Genomic DNA, 13,856 nt, shown 5'->3' on the forward strand with positions numbered 1-13,856 from the left:
ACTGTAACGTATTGTTCTCTGTTCTTCCTAAATCCAGTATTAAAAGTCTACAGTTGGTACAAAATGCAGCGAGGCTGCTCACACGGACGAGAAAATTTGATCAAATTACCCCAATATTAGCCAACTTGAATTGGCTCCCAGTCCATTTAAGATGCAACTTCAAGGTTCTTTTATTAACCTAAAAAACATTGCATGGCTTAGCACCTTCATATCTTGTCGACCTAGTTGTCTCTTACGTTCTGTCTCGAAACCTTCGTTCGTACAGCGCTGGTCTTTTAGTGACCCCGAGGGCCAAAAAGAAGTCTGCAGCTTCCAGAGCAGTCTCTATTCGGCCCCAGAGCTTCGGAATGTTCTACCAATAGATATCAGAACTGCTAGCTCAGAAGAAACATTTATTGCCGTGCTGACATGCCCCGGCAGCCCAGCGCGAGGGCATTCGCACATTGCTCAGAGGCACGCCCCGCGCATTTAGTGCTCATTGTCCCAAATCCTGGACGGCAGTGCTTTTTTCCTACGTGCGCGGCACTCAGCCGCGCACCCGGCACTTGTCCTCGTGCGCGGTTGTGTTACGTCTCCACTCTCGCCCTGCTGACCGGCTCACGTGCCCTCCGCGCTAGACCTCTGAGGTCGCCAGACGGAACTGCTAACCGTCAGTCCTCACCTTTTTGTCTGCTTTGACACGCACGCCTGCCACCTGATTTTTTTATTTATTATTTATTAATCACTCTTATTTATTCATTGTTTGTGGCTTCTTGTTTTATTTTCTTGTGTTGTTTACTTGTATGTACATTGTGAACTATGTCTTGTCACCGTGGGATAGTGGGAATGTAATTTCGGTTTCTTTGTGTGTCTTTGGCATGTGGAGAAATTGACAATAAAGCTGACTTTGACTTTGACTTACAGCTCTAAGCAAATCATCAGCAAGTATACAGATTAACATGTTCCCCTTGGTCTCCTACCGGCCAATAGTGTGCTGTAAAGTCATATGGGCAGACAAAGCCCTGCGCTCCAAGTGACGCCTCAAAAATCCACGATGCACCAAATATATGCACAATATTTGTTTTCATAAAAACTTGCGATGCATTGAGGCCGCGATAAATGAACCACGAAGTAGCGAGGGATGTCTAGAATTGTCAATGTTGCTGAGACTTGTCTCTGATTAAGGGCTATATAAATAAACTTGACTTGACTATAGTCCAGAAAATACGGTAAGATGAAATATTGGAGGAGAGATGCAACTTATGCCTCATTTCCTCTGACGATATCCACCCTGCTCCATTCTGCTCGGCTCTACACCCAAAAACGTCTCCACAGCCACTACAATGCATTGATGCAACCTCCGCTTGATTGGTGGCTGATTCCTTTATAGGCTAACAATAGGGAGCTGCTGTCCTGCCTGCCAATTTCAGCAGGTACGGTGTACTGTTTGATGAGTTTTCATGCAGTTTTAGGTCCACGAAAATGTGATTCATTCACAGAATAGCAAAACAAAATTTAAAATGATTTCTACAAAAACAATAGGGACAATAGCAAGAGTTACTGCTCGGGCCCTATTAATAATTAATAATAATAATAATTTCTACAAAAATAATAGAGACCTCGCAGCCGTCGCTGCTCCCTGATAACTGATAACGGACATCCCAAGACTCCCGGAAGTTCCGGGAGTCTCCCTGATATGGATGCTCGCGAGTTGGATCAAAATATCCCGGATTTTAGACTACGCTGATTGGTTTAGTCAGCAAAATAAGCCAATAAGTTTTGGTGTGGGAGGGTTCAGTTTACTCTCCCACTGTTGTCACCTCAGTTACCGCGCAAGTCAGTGCATGCTGTAAGATGGCAGAGGATGAATCCTCGAGTAAAAAAACAAAAATACAAAACTCGTTTTACAGCAGAATATACAAATAGATATCAGGGATGAGAATGGCAAATGTGAAAAAACACAGAAAAGTAGCGGGGGGGAGGAAATTATATATATAATTGAAGATTTATTCTTTAACGATATCATGACAATAGCCTAACATTAGCTTACATGTTACTTTCTAAACCAACATGCTTGTAAAAGTAAAAACGTACCTTTGTGTTTTTTTTGTTTCGATGTGCTCCTTAATGTTCCTAGCGTCGCGACCTCCATAGTTTATCACATCTTGACAAAGAATGCATAAAACCTTCCCCGGGACATCTAATTTACGGATATGTTCTGTCAGGCAGGTGGTTACGGACTGTGTTCCGAGTTGTAAGATGACGCTGCTCTCGAGCCATGCCCATCTGAAGCAGTTCTTGATCGACTTGTCTACTTCCCTGGCACGATCCTCATCTTTTTTTCTCTGAAACGTTGGCCATGCTGGCAAAAACCTTTGCTGATTAGGCAAATGAGTAGGCTAATGATGTGACAAAGTAGCGCCAAAATGCTGCCGAAAATGAGGCGGATGTTGTCGCAATACAGCTGCCAGCCGGCCCCCCCAAATATAAAAACAATTTTCTCAACGAATCTACACGATTCACGAAAATGATACTTCAGACGGAAAAAAAACACAGAAATCCGCGGATCAGCGGAAAATTCTCATCCCTGATATATCCCTGTTGAGTTAAAGTGAAGAATTATGACACCGTGGCAAATTGACTTCCATATTACCCATGGCAGATTTAATGATTGTAAAATACATGCCAAGGTAGGCTAAGTTTTACACACAATCACTTGGGTTTATTTCTGAAGGTTAGCTCAGTGGCCTAGTAGTAGAGTGTCCGCCCTGAGCTTGGAAGGTTGTGGGTTCAAACCCCGGCCGGGTCATACCAAAGACTATAAAAATGGGACCCATTGCCTCCCTGCTTGGCACTCAGCATTAAGGGTTGGAATTGGGGGGTTAGATCACCAAATGATTCCCGAGCGCGGCACCGCTGCTGCTCACTGCTCCCCTCTCCCCCAGGGGATGGATCAAAATCACATGGGGATGGGTTAAATGCAGAGGACAAATTTCACCACACCCAGATGTGTGTGTGACGATGATCATTGGGACTTTAAATGCTGTCATGATATTGAGCAAAACTTATGAAAGACTTCTGTATTAATGCATATGGCGTTACTATAAGTGGTATAGATGTCTAACTCGCCAGCTATCAAACTATATCCCACCAAAGACTTTAAATAATCCCCAATTTAATACAGTCAAACCTCTACATACGATTATACGATTGCTTAAACATACATATTTTTTAACATATAATTTGAAATTTCATCAAATATTTGTCTCAGCATCGGAAGTAATTCCCAACATACGACGTCATCATGGTAATCCTGCTTGATGGCAGCACGTCGGGATGACGTCAGTTAGCGTCCCAAGAAGGTTAACGCAAAAGTAATGGTAAAAAAAGGAAGGTGATGATTTCCCGACAATTAAAACAAGAAATCACAGGACAACATGAGCACGGAATGTGTCAACAATTTTGACGATCATTAAGCAGACAGAAGCCCTCAAAGCGGTCAAGCCATCCAAGGGGATTGGCATCATCTCTAAACGTCGCAGCCGTACCCTGGAAAAGATGGCACGCCTTTTGCTTGTGTGGATAAAGGACAAGGAGATTGCTGGCGAGTTAGAAGGTCAGTGCCAAATATTGTGTTATGTTAACGTTATGCAAGTCAGATAAAAAACAAACTAAAAAATATGAAATATATATAAAATATAAAATTAAAAAGCAAAGTTAGTTTGAAGTCCACATACCGTATTTGCCGGTGTATTGGTCGACCTTTTTCGATCCAAAATCGACCGAAAAAAATCGACCTCGACTTATACACCGAGTCATAAAATTTAACTTCGTATTCATCGCTTCAAATGTGATGGTAACCAAGGCCGTTTCTCATGCATCTCATTGTGCGTTGCACTTAGAAAATTTGAACCGGGCGGCGTGCGCGAGTGCGCGGCCCGCTGGAAGTCCAATGAGGCGCCGCGATCTCCTGCGCGGTGCTTATAAAGTGCCGATCCGCTCGGCTTGGAGCTATTTCCGACCTCCCGTTGGTGCCGGGCGGCGTGCGCGAGCTCGCCGGCCGCGATCTCCTGCGCGGTGCTTATAAAGTGCCGATCCGCTCGGCTTGGAGCTATTTCCGACCTCCCGTTGGTGCCGGGCGGCGTGCGCGAGCTCGCCGGCCGTGATCTCCTGCGCGGTGCTTATAAAGTGCCGATCCGCTCGGCTTGGAGCTATTTCCGACCTCCCGTTGGTGCCGGGCGGCGTGCGCGAGCTCGCCGGCCGCGATCTCCTGCGCGGTGCTTATAAAGTGCCGATCCGCTCGGCTTGGAGCTATTTCCGACCTCCCGTTGGTGCCGGGCGGCGTGCGCGAGCTCGCCGGCCGCGATCTCCTGCGCGGTGCTTATAAAGTGCCGATCCGCTCGGCTTGGAGCTATTTCCGACCTCCCGTTGGTGCCGGGCGGCGTGCGCGAGCTCGCCGGCCGCGATCTCCTGCGCGGTGCTTATAAAGTGCCGATCCGCTCGGCTTGGAGCTATTTCCGACCTCCCGTTGGTGCCGGGCGGCGTGCGCGAGCTCGCCGGCCGCGATCTCCTGCACGGTGCTTATAAAGTGCCGATCCGCTCGGCTTGGAGCTATTTCCGACCTCCCGTTGGTGCCGGGCGGCGTGCGCGAGCTCGCCGGCCGCGATCTCCTCCGCGGTGCTTATAAAGTGCCGATCCGCTCGGCTTGGAGCTATTTCCGGCCTACCGTTGGTGCCGGGCGGCGTGCGCGAGCTCGCCGGCCGCGATCTCCTCCGCGGTGCTTATAAACAGCCGCATGCGCACGGCCTCCCGGAATTTGAACACATTTCGTCAATAAATTTCGCATAGTGAATTTTGAAGTTTAATATAATGCAACAATTGAGCTCGACTTATACAAAGGATATATCATAAAATCGTAAATTTCCGTCGAATTTTAGGGGGTCGACTTATACACCGAGTCGACCTGTACACCGGCAAATACGGTACTCTTAAGTTAAAGTACGTTATGGAACTTATGTACCTTGAAGGAATGAGGTCAAAATACAAAAAGTCCTGCCTCGCTACAAAAACAGATATGCTCAAACCTCATTGAATAAAGTACATAAGCAGACAAGTATCAAAGTCAAAGTCAAAGTCAGCTTTATTGTCAATTTCTCCACATGCCAAAGACACACAAAGAAACCGAAATTTCGTTCCCCCCTATCCCACGGTGACAAGACATGGCTCACAACAGACAAACAAGTAACAAGTATAACAAAAGCGTGCTGAATAAATAATGAATAAATAACACAACAATAAATAAATAAATAAGAGGAGCAGAAAAAAAAGGAGCAAGTGCGCGTACAGCAGACATTCCCGAAAATAGCGCAACAGTGCCACACGCTACGCAGAAGGGGGTAGCGAGTTCAGGGCCCTAACAGCCTGGGGAAAGAAGCTGTTGGCAAGTCTGGTGGTGCGGGAGCGCAGGCTCCTGTACCTCTTCCCAGAGGGCAGAAGGTCAAACAAAGAGTGAGCCGGGTGACTCACATCTCTGGCAATCGAGGTTGCCTTGCGGGCGAGATGGGAGGTGTAACTAGACATTTTTGATAAGTGGTGATGAGAAAGGTTTTTATAACTTTTATAACTTTATGATCTGATATATTTCTGAGCACTTTGAAATAACAAATGACTTTTGATATATTGCATAAATAGCTTAATGACCCTTAAGGAACTGTGGAATGCATGCCTGATGTTTTTTCTCTGAATCATGGACACGGCCAAAGTCGTCTTGACCGTTCAGTACTTGATTGTATCTTATGTTTTGACTAATGCTAGACGCCAGTTTTTGATTACTACTGAACGCTCTGCACAGAGGGAAATAGTTTGCCTAACAAAGAAAAGATACGGTTGGAAGCATGATTAAACTAAGAAGAAGCAAAGACATGATGTATCAAAAGAACAGCAATAGATTAATGATGTCACAGCCAAAAGCTAACATAATTTCGTACAAAATGACAAAATTAAAAGAATGAGGTACGACAGTGTATGTCCAAGATTGGAGAAGAATGTTCACAGGAAGGTCACGTGGAGATAAAAGCAGCAGGTGCCAGAGAGAGCCAGCCAAGGACTCGGCCAAAGATGATCGCCAAGGCCGGAAGACGGGATGGAAGACAACAGCCCCCACCCGAGAACTCAGCCAAAGAAGATCGCCAAGGCCGAAAGACGGGATGGAAGACAACAGCCCCCCTTCCACACACACACACACACACCAACAGCCCCCCACCTACACACCGAATCGCCCATAACCAGCACCACTCCCATGGAAGCAGACTCTACTTCGAACTTGCCCCACCCCAAAGACTCATCACCCATCAATCTCGGCCCACAATGTGCTACTGAATATAAAACTGATCTAACATCCTTGGACGTTGCCTTTTCTGAATGGAGACTTTCCGCTCTTGAAGGGCCCAGCGCTGTATTGTACTTTCCTGAAAACAGAGCTTTTTGAACAAGAATTGTGATTGAACTCAACCAATCTGTGTAAGTCTAATTTCTGCTTCAGTGTCTTTGCATTTTCCTAAATCTGAAGAAATCAAACGAGCACGCAGTGAGTAAATTGGATAACAGGTGATTGGCAAAGGCTTTTGCCGTGACGCGCAGATAACGCGCTCTCTAAATTGTGGACAAAATCCAACAAATGGTGACCATCCGACGTGATTTCTTCAGAAGGGAAAGTGCATGCTCCACAAAGGATTCTTCCTTCTCCGCTCTTGCTCAACAATATTGCAGTCCGATCGGCACAAAAGGTAAGGGGGAACCTTTTTTCTCTCTCCCAGTTCAGCAATATTGTGGAGTGAAAGCGGAATACAAAAATTAATAATTTCAGCTCTGTGTTCAGGAAGGGTGGTTGTATAAGAAGTGTGTGTTTGTGTGGAACTTGGTAAAAGTGATTTGTGGAAAAAATTAAAAATACAAAAACAGGTGAAGGTGTCGCTGATATAGCAGGACGGATGGCGAGCGACTCCAATAGTGTGACCTTAGAACATTATAGGGCTGTCTAAGGCGAGGGACATCTGGGATGTCTGAGTCGTGGTGAATTAAGAGAAAGGTGGTGAGGACTTTGTCTGATCAGCAAAGGGCACTCACACCGCTGGAACTTGTGGGATGCCAGTGACTAGCATATGGGCACCTGAGTGGCCTCAATAGTAGACACTTAGGAACTTATACTTTTGCCTAAGGTCGGGGTGGATTGGATCGGCCAGGCCACCAATACGAGTCGGGGACTCGTGAAAAAAAAAATAAAAAAAAGAAAAAAAAAGAAAAAAAAATGGTGAAGGCATCGCTGATATAGCAGGACGGATGCCTGGCGACCTCAATAGTGCGACTTTAGAGACTTATATTGTTGTCTAGGGCGAAGGGTAACTGGGTTAACCAGGTTGCTACATAATTGTTGAAGTGTGTCTATGATGATATTGTGTGGAAAGCAGGCTTGGCTGTCAGATGGGACAGCGGCGCAGCTGAGTGATTAGTTGTGGTGCTGTTCATGGGATGGAAGTGATGATTTGTGGTTCATGAAGAACAATAAGTTGATTTGTATAAAATTGTTGATTTTATTTTGATTTTGCATGAGAGTTGGAGTCAGAAAAATGGCTTAACAAGAATTTGATAAAGAATGTATATTTAATTAGCATGAAGGTTATATCCCATTGTGTGGTGAGGTTAAACTGTAACCATTTTTGTTTTCAAAAGGGTGCGGCTCTAAAGTTTGGGCCAAACGGTCAGGTGGGCACAAATGCATATTTTGGACAGAGGTGGGGGGTTACATTGTGCGACGTGGTGGTGGCGAGGCTCTCCGCACTTCAGTTGCCCCCCACACCCTTGTTATCAGCTGGGAAGATTGTCATGTCTATGTTGTGGGCCCGTGTGTTTGTTTATGTGCATGTTTGTCTTTGTGTATCAGTTCCTTATAAAGGATGGAATTGCGTCAAATTGGTGCACGGAAACGGTGTGCTAGACAATGGTTTATCAGATTTGCATTGTTAAATGTAAAAATTAGAAATTATAGAATAATCTGAGGGTTGTGGGCAGAAACCCGTCCAACGAGGAGTGTGCCCAGCCCTCATAAAAATGTGAGAGTAAGAGAGAACATACATTGTAGAATTGGAGAAAATTAAATTATGATTGCAGATTTTAAATTTAGGAAGAATTATTGATTGGTTATGACATAAGACTATACAAGGTGGTTACATGTAACTAAAGGTTTGAATCACTTAGAGTTAATAAACAAGTAATAAAAACGACATTGCAAGGGGGCACTTTTTATTAAAAGAACACCAAGTAAAGTATTAAGTAGGGGGCATTTGTGATTGGGATTAAATTAAGAATAAAATTAGGTTAATGACTAGAAATCAATGGTGCTCTACCCAAAAAGGCTTACATTTTAATGGGGAAATATTTGAAGTACTGTGTTGGTCTACATAGGTCATGGGCCTAGTTTATTTGGTTTTGATTGTGGTTTGGGTTTATTTTGTTTATTGTTAGGTTTTCCTTGTGTTTATTGTTAAGGTGTTCCTTGTTATTCTCTTATCCCCTGCATTGTACATGTCTTCTTTATGCAGATAGGTTAACAGGCTGGGAATTTAGTGAGGAGATAATTGATCACTTGATGGGGGTTAATAATTGTCCAAATCCTAGTCACATGTTTTGAGGGACCACAGCAACAACATTATATTTAATTTGCAGGCCATTATTTCGTATGTGATGACAGTGTCTAGATAAGTAGACTGTTATCAAAAATGTGAGAGTGAAGGAGGAGGTTTGATTTTTAATCTGGCATTTGGGTGCCACTTTTAAGAGTCTGTGCAGGAGCATAGATTGTTTTTGTTTGTTTTTAAAGATATATTTAACAGTTTATCTCGGTGCAGTAAGGATATAGCAATTGTGAAAGACTTAAAATTAAAAGCAAAATTCAATTTTATTTCTGACACATGCCAGCTAACATGAGGATGGGAAATAAATAAAAGAATAAATACTAGCTCAAATGTGGCATGTGTTTTAAATTGGGCGATAAGACATTCACTTCCAAGCACTATCCTTTAGCGCTGCTGACAATAATAACTTATGAGATGTTAAATCAAGGAGGAGTGTCATATTTGGAACACCGGCGCTGTATGACCTATAGATTGAACAATAACATTCACCGCATATACAACCATGTTGGTAGATTGTTAAATTACATTACAGTTTATTACAAAGGATTTCGGAACTTTACTTGATGATAAACACTGGAACAAGGATTTTAGCCGTGTTAATGGGTAGGGTGGATGGATTACTAAAAAAAAAAAAGCTTTTGATAAGGGCGGCTTGATAGTAAGATGATGAGTGTGCGCAACTGATAGGATACAAAATGTTAATAGGAAGATTTGGGGTGTAAGGAACAAATACTACACAGGAAGACTGATAACACGAAGACAGTTTTGTGAAGTTTGTGTCCCAGTGTGTTCTGCCCTTGCGCGTGGCACAAGTCCTGAACTGAGTCCTTGTACTCTACTGGCTGCCTCAAAATGAACAGAGGACTGTTCCTGGTCATGAGACACCTTTGACCTTTGGGAAAACAACAAGAACTATTATGATGCTTGAAGGGGGCAAGCACGGCTCTTCACAGGACAAGAACCATACAGTTGGTGGAATACACACAGTGGCAGATCAAAAAGAAAATGGACTGAAAGAACAAAGACAAGATGGACGCATTTGAGAATGGCGGACGGTCCAGCCCTGAGAATCTAAGAGGAGAGGCTGCTAAAGACTTGCACGAGTCACATGAAGTCAAACTGGACACATTGCTAAAGACTGCTGAAGCATTACAAAGTTGGTGGAGTGTGGGACAAAAGGGATGGAAGCGTGTTTGGGTGCCGGGGAAGACATAACTGAGGAGTTTTGATAAAAGAGGGAATAATAAGGCTGCTTATTGACACTGAAACGGGGATAAAAAACAAAATACATAGATATGAACCCCCCGTCCTGTGGAGAGCCCAAGGCTCGCTGACCAGCTAAACAGGTTCTACTGCAGGTTTGATCGTTCCTCCCACACAACGGGACCTCCTGCAGCACAATCCACGCAATCCACATACTCACCTCCCCCCACAACTGCTCTGTCCACACCTCCATCACCGTGGTCACCGACTCTCTCTTTTGCAGAGGCCGCGCCCGCACTCCAGATTCGCGAGGAGGAAGTGCGCCAGATGTTCCGGAGACAAAAGATCAGGAAGGCACCGGGCCCAGACGGCGTGTCACCTTCCTGCTTGAAAGTCTGCGCTGAGCAGCTGGCGCCCACCTTTGCACGGATCTTCAACCGTTCCCTGGAGCTGTGTGAGGTGCCCTCGTGCTTCAAGAGCTCCACCATCGTTCCAGTGGCCAAGAAGCCCGCCATCACAGGTATGAATGACTATAGACCTGTTGCACTGACATCTGTGGTCATGAAATCTTTCGAGAGGTTAGTACTGAACCACCTGAAGGATGTCACGGGCCCCCTGCTGGACCCCCTCCAGTTTGCCTACCGGGCAAACAGGTCGGTGGATGATGCGGTCAACATGGGACTGCACTACATCCTGCAACACCTGGACACCCCAGGAAAGTACGCCAGGATCCTGTTTGTGGACTTCAGCTCGGCGTTCAACACCATCGCTCCCGACATCCTCCAACAGAAGCTCATCCAGCTTGCGGTGCCTGCCTCCACCTGTCAGTGGATCACCAGCTTCCTGACCAACAGGAGACAGCGTGTGAGGCTGGGGAGCATCACATCTGACACCCTGACCACCAACACTGGAGCCCCTCAGGGATGCGTCCTCTCCCCACTGCTCTTCTCCCTCTACACCAACGATTTCTCCGCAAGTGACTCTTCCGTGAAGCTCCTGAAGTATGCAGACGACACCACTCTCATCGGACTGATCCAGAACGGTGATGAGACTGCGTACAGACAGGAGGTGGAGCGGCTGGTCCACTGGTGCAGCCAAAACCACCTGGACCTGAACCCGCTCAAGACCGTGGAGATGACAGTGGACTTCAGGCGAGGCCCTTCACCACTTTCACCCCTCACTATCCGCAGTAATACTATTCTCTCATCAGACACCTTCAAGTTCCTGGGAACCACAATCTCTCGGGACCTGAAATGGACCGGCCACATAGACTCTGTCCGGAAGAAGGCCCAGCAGAGGCTGTACTTCCTGAGACAGCTCAAGAAGTTCAACCTGCCACGGGAGCTGCTGAAGACCTTCTACACTGCCATCATCCAGTCTGTCCTCTGCACCTCCATCACTGTCTGGTTTGGATCGGCCTCCAAACAAGACAAGCACAGACTGCAACGGACAATAAGGACTGCAGAAAAGATAATTGGAATCAACCTCCCATCTATCCAAGACTTGTACCTGTCCAGGACCAGGAAACGTGCAAGTAACATCTCAACAGACCCTTCGCACCCAGGTTGCAGCCTGTTTGAACTACTCCCCTCCGGACGCCGTTATAGAGCTCTGTACACTAAAACCAGCAGACACAGAGACAGCTTCTTCCCCCAGGCTGTCGCTCTGATGAACTCACACCACTCTTAGAGTCTCAGAGTCATTACTGTGCAATAACATCCCGCTTGCCACACCTTTTTTGTCTACACTGTTTGTACTATGTGTCCTCTCTGCATCCATTGCAGCCTGGTCATCCTAGAAGAGGGACCCTCCCATCTGTGGTCTCTTCTCAAGGTTTCTCATTTCCCCTAGCTGGAGTTTTGAGTTTTTCCTTGCCCTCTTGGGAGTTTAAGATCAGGGGGTGTTTGAGAATATCTTTCGTTCTTCACATGTCCTGAGTGTTGTTGTTAGTCACCTAAATGTTGAACAGAGGCTGTGATTTACCGAAGTCAAATTCCTTGTTTGGCACGCTCAAACATGGCGAATAAAAAACTCTTGAATCTTGAATCTTGAATATGGACAGTGAAGATGCACTGACAAATTATACGACAGCGTGATCAGAAACTTTGTAAAGTGGACATTGATCAATAGAAATTAAATCATTTGAATCATAAATCTTTATATGTAACTTAGCATTTCGAAGACATAATTAACTGTAATAATGAAATTTTATAATTGGACCAGTGAAAATTTGGATTCGGGCAACAGAAGGCTGAATTGCTAAACTTAATTGACCTTTATCAAAACGACAGAATTTAATTACACATCAACTGCGACTGATTTATAGGATGCATATTTCAGCTTGAAGGGGTGAGGGGCCATAAGAAAGTTGGAATTCTGGATAGTCAGCAAAATAGTAACACAAGGAACTACTTAATTAAAAAAGAATACAGTAGGGCTTTAAATAACAAATACATTGACATGACCCTTGCGACAAGTGATTTAAATGGCAATTTATGATAGGCACTTGGGGTTAGGATTAACAATCCATCCATCCATCCATTACTGGTGCGGCTTGTCCTTACGAGGGCCACGGATGATTAACAATAATAACTAGAATTATTCATTTCTGTAGAAATTGCGTGTGAAAGCGAAGAGGCTGAATAAAAATTCGGGGAAAGCTACAATATTATGTTTAAATTTGGAACGTGTTGAATTGGTTAGAAAATTGATAAAAATATAAAAATAATTTTGTAAAATTGGCCGTGAATTTTAAAGTTGAAAATTTGAAATTTTCCACAAGTGAGAAGTTTTGGAATAGGTAGGCATAAGATGAACAGTTAAAAAATTGAAATGGGTGGTTCTACCCAATTCCAATTGTGATCTGAGAAAGCATTCAGTTTGGAGTGTCATATCAAAACAGAAGTCAGGTGTCAGATGCCTCACCAAACTCTTGTGAACCTGAATTTGAAAGATTAACAAATTCAATGATGACCTTGAAGTGGCAGGGAAATTGCGAGGTTAGGTGGTCAGTAAGCATCTACCTGAAATTATTTTTGGGAATTGGGGCGTCTACAACTATTACTGCGAGCAACAATAATAATAATAACAATAAAATAAGCATTTCCCTGAAAGGAGTTTTTGGAACTTGGGATGTCTATGGCTGGTAGTGACTATAAAGGGCCCTCGCAACCCTGGCCACATCGGGTACTGACTTGCACGTCAGTGTACTAACTATAACTAGCACGCTCGTGTTTAGGTGAACCACGATTCGACATTTGACGTGAAAACGTTGAAAGGTCGTACTTGGTTCCTCCTTTTACGTGAGCATCGACAAGGATATGTTCGTGTCGACCAAGACGGTTTTACACAGTAGTCCTTTCTTCTTTTTTTTTTTTTTTAACACAAGGAAGTTCCGTTTGAAGTTAGAAGACGCAAGCGTCGTTTAATCTACATTGTAAACAAGAAACGATAAATGCACCAATTCACCCTATTCTAAGTAAAGTATATTTAAACGTTACCTGGTTTGATCGCACCCCACTATTACAGCGGCCCCTCAGAATTCATTTGAACATTGTGAATAAAATATTCCAGGTTCATCTGACGTATAAATTGAGAAACGCTCCGATGGTCACATAAACGACATTACTGCTTTCCGTTTACGTCTTCTTTTCTCATGTTTTGTAGCTTGCTTTTCGGCGCACTACTGCCACTTTCAGTTCCGGAGTGTGGCTAACGGACACTTACGGAGGAATCACAAATAAATTAGTCAGGATGCACTTGTGTTTTCGGTATACGCGTCATTCACAGCGAAACACCGAGAATAAAAGTACTATAATATCTATCCTTCCACCCATTAATAGTGCAAACACATACAGGTGATGGACAGTAAATTAGAATTATTTCAGTAATTGCATTCAGAAAGTGAAACTTGTACATTCATGCATTGCACACAGACTGATGTATTTCAAATGTTCATTTCTTTTATTTTGAAATTTATTAGTG

At 44.3% G+C, this 13,856-nt stretch overlaps 1 protein-coding gene across 6 annotated transcripts in view; it reads right to left on the reverse strand.

The window, feature by feature from the left end:
* The window catches only part of mapkap1 (MAPK associated protein 1), an 89,692-nt gene extending 76,113 nt beyond the window's left edge, over window positions 1-13,579 (reverse strand). For 2 of the 6 annotated variants that reach the window (XR_011087983.1, XM_068652811.1), the window contains exon 1: window positions 13,373-13,579. The gene's annotated coding sequence lies outside the window, so the exon portion shown is untranslated. The remainder of the gene's footprint in view (window positions 1-13,372) is intronic. The other 4 variants (XM_049738708.2, XM_049738707.2, XM_049738706.2 and 1 more) reach the window with 3 other exon arrangements.
* Window positions 13,580-13,856: the final 277 nt, after the last annotated feature.

The sequence above is a fragment of the Syngnathus scovelli genome, chromosome 13, assembly GCF_024217435.2.
Source record: "Syngnathus scovelli strain Florida chromosome 13, RoL_Ssco_1.2, whole genome shotgun sequence".
Classification (NCBI taxonomy): Eukaryota; Metazoa; Chordata; class Actinopteri; order Syngnathiformes; family Syngnathidae; genus Syngnathus; species Syngnathus scovelli.